Below are 7840 nucleotides of genomic sequence, written 5' to 3'. Positions count from 1 at the left end.
CTTTTCCTACAACCTGACCTTAACCATCCTGATCACAACTGCTGGATATGAGATTAACTGACTGTATTCAGGACTGTATTTTGTTTTGTTTAGCTGGCTGCCTATAATCTCAACCCAAGTCAGTTTATTACTGAAAAATGCCCATTAACTGATTGCTTGTGGCAGCTTTTTGCACTGCAACTTAACCCAAACAAGGTCAACGTTATAGTACTATTAGCATCTCCATTGCTATGCAAACAATGACATAAAATCACTAAATTATACATTTTTTTATTTAAAAAGAGCTCTAGAATATGTATATGAGTAATATTCCTAGTAAAATGGTTTCCTAAATAATCATACATTTAGAGATTTTCCTATTTGCTTTTGACTTTATAGTTTATTCGATTATACGGGGTGCTAAAGTAAGTTTGAGGGTTGCACAGGTAAAACATTTATTTGTCCGCAAAAAAAAAATTGAAGAGAACAGACACAAATTAGAAGAAAACCAAAGAACTAAAGATGGTGTTTATCATTCATTCAGCAGGTAAACGCTCCTCCATCTGCGTGTTCTCTTCCGTCTGTGTGCATCTTAGGATAAATGCTCATTGCACCTCCATTAGCCTGTGAGTCACCTGTATCTCCAGCTTGACCTTATGTAGTGCCTCCTTATTTTTTTTTAATCCAGTGCATTCACTGCATACAGTTTCCGGATGACTACTGCCAGTATTTTCAAGATTTACATACAATTACTAATCTTGCAGCTGCTTCACAAGATCGAGCCCTGGATCAGATTGTTTTCTTGGTCGATGGAGCAAACTGCAGATGGTAAACACATCAGGAGCCGAACCCTTGGAAATCTGCAGTAATTACCCTTGCCATCTGCTGTAACGGCAGCAGTAAAAACCTGAGGATGAGATCTTTGCAATGTCTGAGCTTCTGGTCAAATATGTCCACATATCTAGTTAGGATGCTTTAAAACCTTAAAATTAATCTTTTGTTGCAGTTACACATTCCCAACAACATTACATGTTTTTCGTTGCAGTATAAATAAAACAAGTAATAATCATCTCCCATGCTTTTTGAATAAAAGTCAGTTATACTATAAGATCAGAGATTCTAGGTACCTCTAAGCAATGATCACTATGTTTCCCTCAGGTATAGCTGTATAAAACAGCTATATAAAACGGATGTTTATGGTTCCTAGAGTGGATTAGGAGTCATATCAGTCCTGCCTTTATGCACAGAGATGCATGGGAGGTGAAAGAAATCCAGTGCATACTGATATAAAATTAGCAACACCAAGTCAGCAGTTCTCAGTGACAACCTTTAGAAGCTGCTTTGACTGTTATGCCAGACAAAAAAAAAAATCCCTTTCTATCTTACTATCTCAAATGTAAACATGCACTGGGTCTAACTGGGACGTTATATTTTATGAGGCTAAAACCTAGGCTTTTAACAACAGCAATAAGACAATGTTTGAAAAACCATCTAATCACCTTGTAGAATATTTATGAGAAATTGCCTTATACGACCACAGTCAGGATGGCAGCAATGTGCAGTATACCACTGCCTGCTGATGCATATTCAGCACATTCCAAGGATTATGCTGAAAACATCATGCCACTATTTAGTTGTCCAGTTATATCTAAATTTGCTAATATGCATAGTAAATACATTAGATTTATATTCTTCTTATTTGCCATTTAAAAATTTGTGAATTAACTTTAATTAGAACTTGTTAAACAAGAAAACACACAGAAATTATTTTTTATATACAGTACTAAATGAATTCAAGCTTCAGTAAGTTGATGGAAGTGGTTATTATTATATTATTGATGTTTAACAGGATTATGATAAAAAAAACAAATGTTAAAATCAATACAAAAATGGTCAATAAATATAAAACTAATATTTGTTTGCTGTTATTTTCCCAGCAGGCTTAAATCCTACAGATAGGGTGAATAGTAGAGAAGAGATCAGAGCAAAAAGAGATAATAAAGGACTCAGTACAATGTGCTGCTGTTCTCTCTCTCTCTCTCGATGCACCTAACATGTGAAATATAACAGGGAAAAATGAGTTCTGTCCTCCTGCGAAGAGGGATGGAGGCGCAGAGAGCATCAGCTTGTCAAAAAGTAATTTTCTTCTCTTCCCTTGAAGAAATGTAGCTACTAGATTAAAAGTTGTTTTTTTCTATAGTGTTTTTGATAAATTTCCTTTAGGGCTTTTTAACCCTCTTTCAATAAAGAAAGCTCTACAGCTTTAAAAAAGCCAAGCTAACCTTGTTATTACAGCACTATTAATGCATGAAGTCATACAGAAAAGCAACTGAATCATTAGACTAAAATCTAATTAATTAAACAAAAAACTATAAGAATAGTGAAACACTAAAATAACCTAAGATATTAGAAAATTTATTAAGGGTTTCTGATTCAGATATAAATTCCAGACCTAAAAGATTTAGTGCTTCAAATAAAAGATGTTTCTAAATATAGTGCTTAATGCTAGATTTTTGCCATCTTCCTCAGACTGTAATTCAGATTCTTATCAGTTTTAGAGAATTGTCTAAAAGCCTGAAGCAGCCGTTGGCTCTGCATTGCATGATGACAAATGGCTGCAATATGACTGATACAATTATGTTTTTTTTTCCTCATTTCCCCCATAAAAACATTAAACCTTCTGCTGAAAGAGAGCTCAATATTTTTAATGAGACATCACAAATCTTTCTGCGCTGCCTTCAACCAGCCTTCGGCTGAGCTGGAGCCTCATTTCTTTATTGGATTGTTTTGTCAACTTTTAAAAACCTTTCAGCATTGTAAAGCAGACATATTCCTGTGTCTTCAGTCAACTGAAGCTCTATTAGCTGACTCAATATGACATAGGAATGGGAGGTGTGTAGGTGGAGGTAGAGTTAAGAAATTTCTCCGCTGGCACTACATAAGAAGCTCAGTCACCCCTCTGAAAATATGTGTAGCTACCATGTTGCATCCATGAGTGAGAGTATTTTATGTTCGACAAATTAGTGTCAGGACTCTCCCAGGTACTGTCAAAAAAATATATAATAGTGGCCATCTGTGCATTGGCGGCTGCAGCAGGACCTGTCAACCTTGTTAACAATAGTTTCATCTCTGTCCTAACATGGCGGGTACATTTTTTGTATAGGAAGACAAATAGGTTTCCAAGCCTTTTTTGCAATCAGATTATTTGTGTAAAAACTGTTTTAATTTCACTGGTTTCCAGAGGTCTATAACAAACCCAACATCTGGATTAGTATGAGGAGGTTGCTGAATTGTTTTTTAAGTTCCTACATCTTACCCCAACCAATTCTTAAATGCTATTTTCAGGATTGCCCTGTATCCCTCTCCGTTAGTGTTCCCTCCAACTCTGACCCATGATTTGATTATGTCATCCAAAAAGCTTTTTTTTTTTTCTAAGATAAAACAAAACAACAACAAAAAAAAACTGTTACAACAGCATGAGTTGAAATTAGCCAATAGAAAAAAGAGGGAGAAGAGGAATTAAATGATCATTCTTTTCAGGGGTGAACATATAAACTCCATACAGGCTGGGAATCCAACACAGGACATAACTACATTCAATGCATTTAGGGCATCATCTTCTAATTTGCATGAAATTCCCTCCGATAGATCAGCACATGCTCTCCATATTCATGAAGGCATATTGGATTGATTGCCCCTGTTCTTCTTACTTTACAAATGCAATGTTCAAGGCTCCTGGTTAATAGGTCAGCTTTTCCTGCACTATCAAATTTGTTAAGAAAGAAAAAACAACCTTAAACAGAGGGGGTGGACTCAGGTTTCAGCTTTCAAAAACCTATAATGCAGCGATAGAGTCGGTTCCTTCCCACCATCATTTCAACCTTCCACCCCCATGCAGGGAACAAAACATCTCGCCTGGGCAGCCAAGCCAACAATTGCCCCTAACGACCCTCTTTTTAGAGTCATAGCCCAGTATCGGGTATCCTTCATAAAGAGAACGTCTGTTTGCCATTTGAAAAAATTGGAGCTGACCTTAAGAAATGCAAGTCCCTTCACCTTTCTTTAACAGGGAGAGTAAACTTAATTAAATATGCTTTCCAGATTTCTCCATTTCAGACAATTCCTATTTCTCCTTAACTCTTTTTTTCAATTCATATATATGGGACGGAAAGAAGCCTAGAAAGTGGTCTACATACGGTATTAGGGTGGCTTAGTGCTATAGAGACAGAGAAAAAAGAGAGAAAATGTATTTAATTATCTAAATCAGCTGATTGGTGGCGCAGTCTTGCATAGAACCCAACAATAGCAGTACACAATACTTATCACACGGTTTAAATTAAAAGAATTAACATCCAACAGAAAGTTAAGTAAGCTCATTCTATTTCTAATTAAGCCTGCCTAGGCATGTTTCAAAGTAGCAAAGAAAAAAAAAAAGCTACGCTTTTCCTTTAGCTCTTCTCTGGGAAGCAGCTTCCAGTACCTTGGCTCTGCCACTCTACCATGTTTGTCGTGTTTATTATCATACAAAAGGCATGATGTGTTCGGTTGGAGGTGCAGTATCAGGTTTCCGCTCCATATAGCATTTCAGCTGATCAGAATACTTTATTTTTTGTGTTTTTTGTACTTACAAGTTGCAAACTTTAAAAGCAGCTTCATGTGTTATTCACTGAACAATGCTTTATTTTCACAATTCCTTTTGTAATGAAATAACGCCTGTATTTATACTTAAAAAGATACAATACTGTTGTATTTTATTGACATATTGGCTCAAATCCCATTGGTCTCACTGCCTCATTAATCTTAATGTCATTAAAAGCCCTCAGTAAGCAGTATAAGTGCAGTTTACTCTTGAATTCAGAGGAAAACACATTATTTGAAGCCTTGGGGAGGCTTTGATGTTGCTAACTTTAGCTTCCTCTCGTACTGATTGATCTTAAAGTGGGCGATAGATGCAGTGATGTTCCCTCTCGGCCGGATGTCTGTCTGCTGTGCGTCAGCATGTGCCTTAAACCAGATCTGCTGCTGAGGCAAGAATAAAAGAGAGCAGAGAAGGCTGGTTGTGGAGTTGGGTCACGTGGAAGGATCACAATATATGGAGACAATTATCTCCTTCATTCTGAGTTATGCAATTATTTAACCTTTAATCAAAGCTGCAAGTTACACGTCTTCAGTGAGATTGATTTTTAAAAAATAAGGCTTCAGCTACTTCAGCCTGGGAGCTTTGCTAAAGCTCCTTTAGAGTTACTCAATTTTCATCATCCTGTTAGTTTTCTAATGTACCCTAACAAAACATTTACAGGGTAACTAAATAGGAGTATACATTTACTTTATTTACCAACTAGGTGACTTCTGGATTTGTATTCAGAGTTGTCCTTTTTGGACTTATTTGTGTTGTTCTGTCACATAAAATACACCCCCAAAAATACACTAAAATATGTAGTTGAAAAAATTCCCAAGATGTACATATTTGATTGTAATATTTTATATCTTTGAATATGACATTTACCAAGCAGTACTTAAAAGGTCAATGTTCATAGCCCAATTACGAAATACTGATGCTGCAGCTCTTATTTTCATTGTTTAATCTGCATATACAGTCTTAACAGAAATTAAAATACATATAGATGTCTAATATGTTAATGACAGCTGTGGGCAGAATACTATATCACAAACAGCGGAATACAGTCTGCTGTATTATGGAGTCATCCCTTTGGTGTAGACATCTGATATTAGACTGGTGTGTTTTACTGTAACCTCGGGTTTTCTCATGCTAAAGCTCACATTTTGCTAGATTTATATGTTGAAAATGCTGAAGACAACTTTATGTTATAAAGGAGTGAAAATCAGACTTAAAAAGGACAACTATTGAATTATTTGCCAGTATTTTTCAGGAAATTGACATTTTTATGTTGCTTTTTTATTGGCTGATCTAAAAGATTTTTCAGCATGATAAAGAATTGGTTAATTGAGCTATTGGACTTTGCCCAGCTGCTTGTGTCTGAGCCAGAAAAACACTTTCAGAAAAACAGCACTAGGAGAAAGCAGCTCATGATGCTAAAACATTGTTACAGTGCTGCTGTCCTGACCAAATTAGACCGACCGACCATCCATCCATCCATCCATCCATCCATCCATCCATCCATCCATCCATCCATCCATCCATCCATCCATCCATCCATCCATCCATCCATCCATCCATCCATCCATCCATCCATCCATCCATCCATCCATCCATCCATCCATCCATCCATCCATCCATCCATCCATTAAAATCTCTGTTTTTGACTCTGCTAGTGTTGCATTTCTCTAGTGTTGCTTTTAGATTCAAGGCTTAAGTAATCTGTTCATTTATATGGTTATTTATATTTATATTTTCAGTACGTTTAAAATAATGACCTTGTAAATCAACTGAACATTTTCCTGTTATGAAAGCCTCCAAACAACGTCTAATATTTACCGACATGTATGGCTGCAGTTGATAGACCCATCACAGAAACTCTGTCCTTTTTTGAAGCAGTTATTTTGTCAGTGTTATAATGACCGGGCATTATTTATCACATCATGTAGTTCATTAAATAATTTAGCGATTAAATTCCTGATGGGTAAGTGCATCGGTAACAGGAATGTTACCGATGCACTTGAACAAATCTTTACCTTTCTCTGCAGCTTTTCACTTATTTTCAGTTGCCCCAGTAGCTGCTTTACTTTTATAATTATGACCTTGAATAATCCAGCCTTTCAATGCTTTCCTGTTGTCCAAACCTTGTTTTATCCTCAAAACCTGCTAAGTCCCTTAAGCCAGCTGAGCTGGTGCCTGTGTGTTTGGTATGTTATTTCAACAGTGAGAGCTTGACTTTCATGGCCTGCAGGACCAAGCCTGCTGACCATGTTTTATTTTTTCTGCAGGGCCTCCCTGTTTATTTTCATGAGCGTATTAATGTCTATTTTGATTCGCCTCTTGTGTTATTTTAGATGAGTCATTTGGGAATGTGTGGGCACATGTGAGAACAGTCTGTGCCTCAGCGAGAATAGCAAAATGCACACACCATAGGGAAGACTGCAAGTGTTTGTTTCTCTAAAAAATGCATATGATTGTTTTAAGTGTCCTGCTGTTAAGAAGAAACTTGTTTCTCTTTAGAAGTCAACAGACAGAACAGACTGCAAACGTTCATTTTGAACCAAGACTAAAAGACTGAGCTTTGTGAATATTACATTACGGTCTCATTTAGAGGACATTTTAAATAAAATATGGTCTTTGCTTCCTGTGGAAAATAGCACAGACCATTCCTTCTACTGAGTAAACTAGATGAATTTCAAATTTGGTGAAGTTAAGTCATCCATTTAATTATTTGTTTTCCTGCAAGCATAATATCTTGCAAATTAAAGGTTTGTTATTTGTTGGCAGCATAATGCTGTGGGGATCAGCTTCTTCAACAGGGTCAATGGAAGCGGAAATGAATTCTGCACAATCCTATAAGAAAACATGTGAAGCCGGGCATACACTGTGCGATATTTTCAATCATTACATGCAGCAACAGGTAAATTCTACGACAAAACCGTAGGGTTTAAAAGTTCACAGCTCACGATGCGTGTTCTCACACTGTGCGGCCCGACGCTCTGATGTGACCTTACGACGTTCAACTGATTTTCAAACATGTTTGATTTTCTAGTGACCTTTCGATTCCTGATCAGTAGGTGGTTGTGAGAGGCTGATAGTCCCTCATTATCCCCTGTAAACTACACGACGCAAAAACGCATCAGGCTGAAAGTCGGCCTAATCAAAAAATTCTCGCATGACTGGAGAATCGGCCCGAACGCGGCAAACAAATTGTACAGAGTATGCTCAGCTTTAGAGGTTGCT

The sequence above is a fragment of the Cyprinodon tularosa genome, unplaced genomic scaffold (genome assembly GCF_016077235.1).
Source record: "Cyprinodon tularosa strain WSP-4 unplaced genomic scaffold, ASM1607723v1 ctg62, whole genome shotgun sequence".
Taxonomy (NCBI): Eukaryota; Metazoa; Chordata; class Actinopteri; order Cyprinodontiformes; family Cyprinodontidae; genus Cyprinodon; species Cyprinodon tularosa.
The sequence above is the reverse complement of the archived record's forward strand: the minus strand, read 5'-3'. Positions refer to the sequence as shown.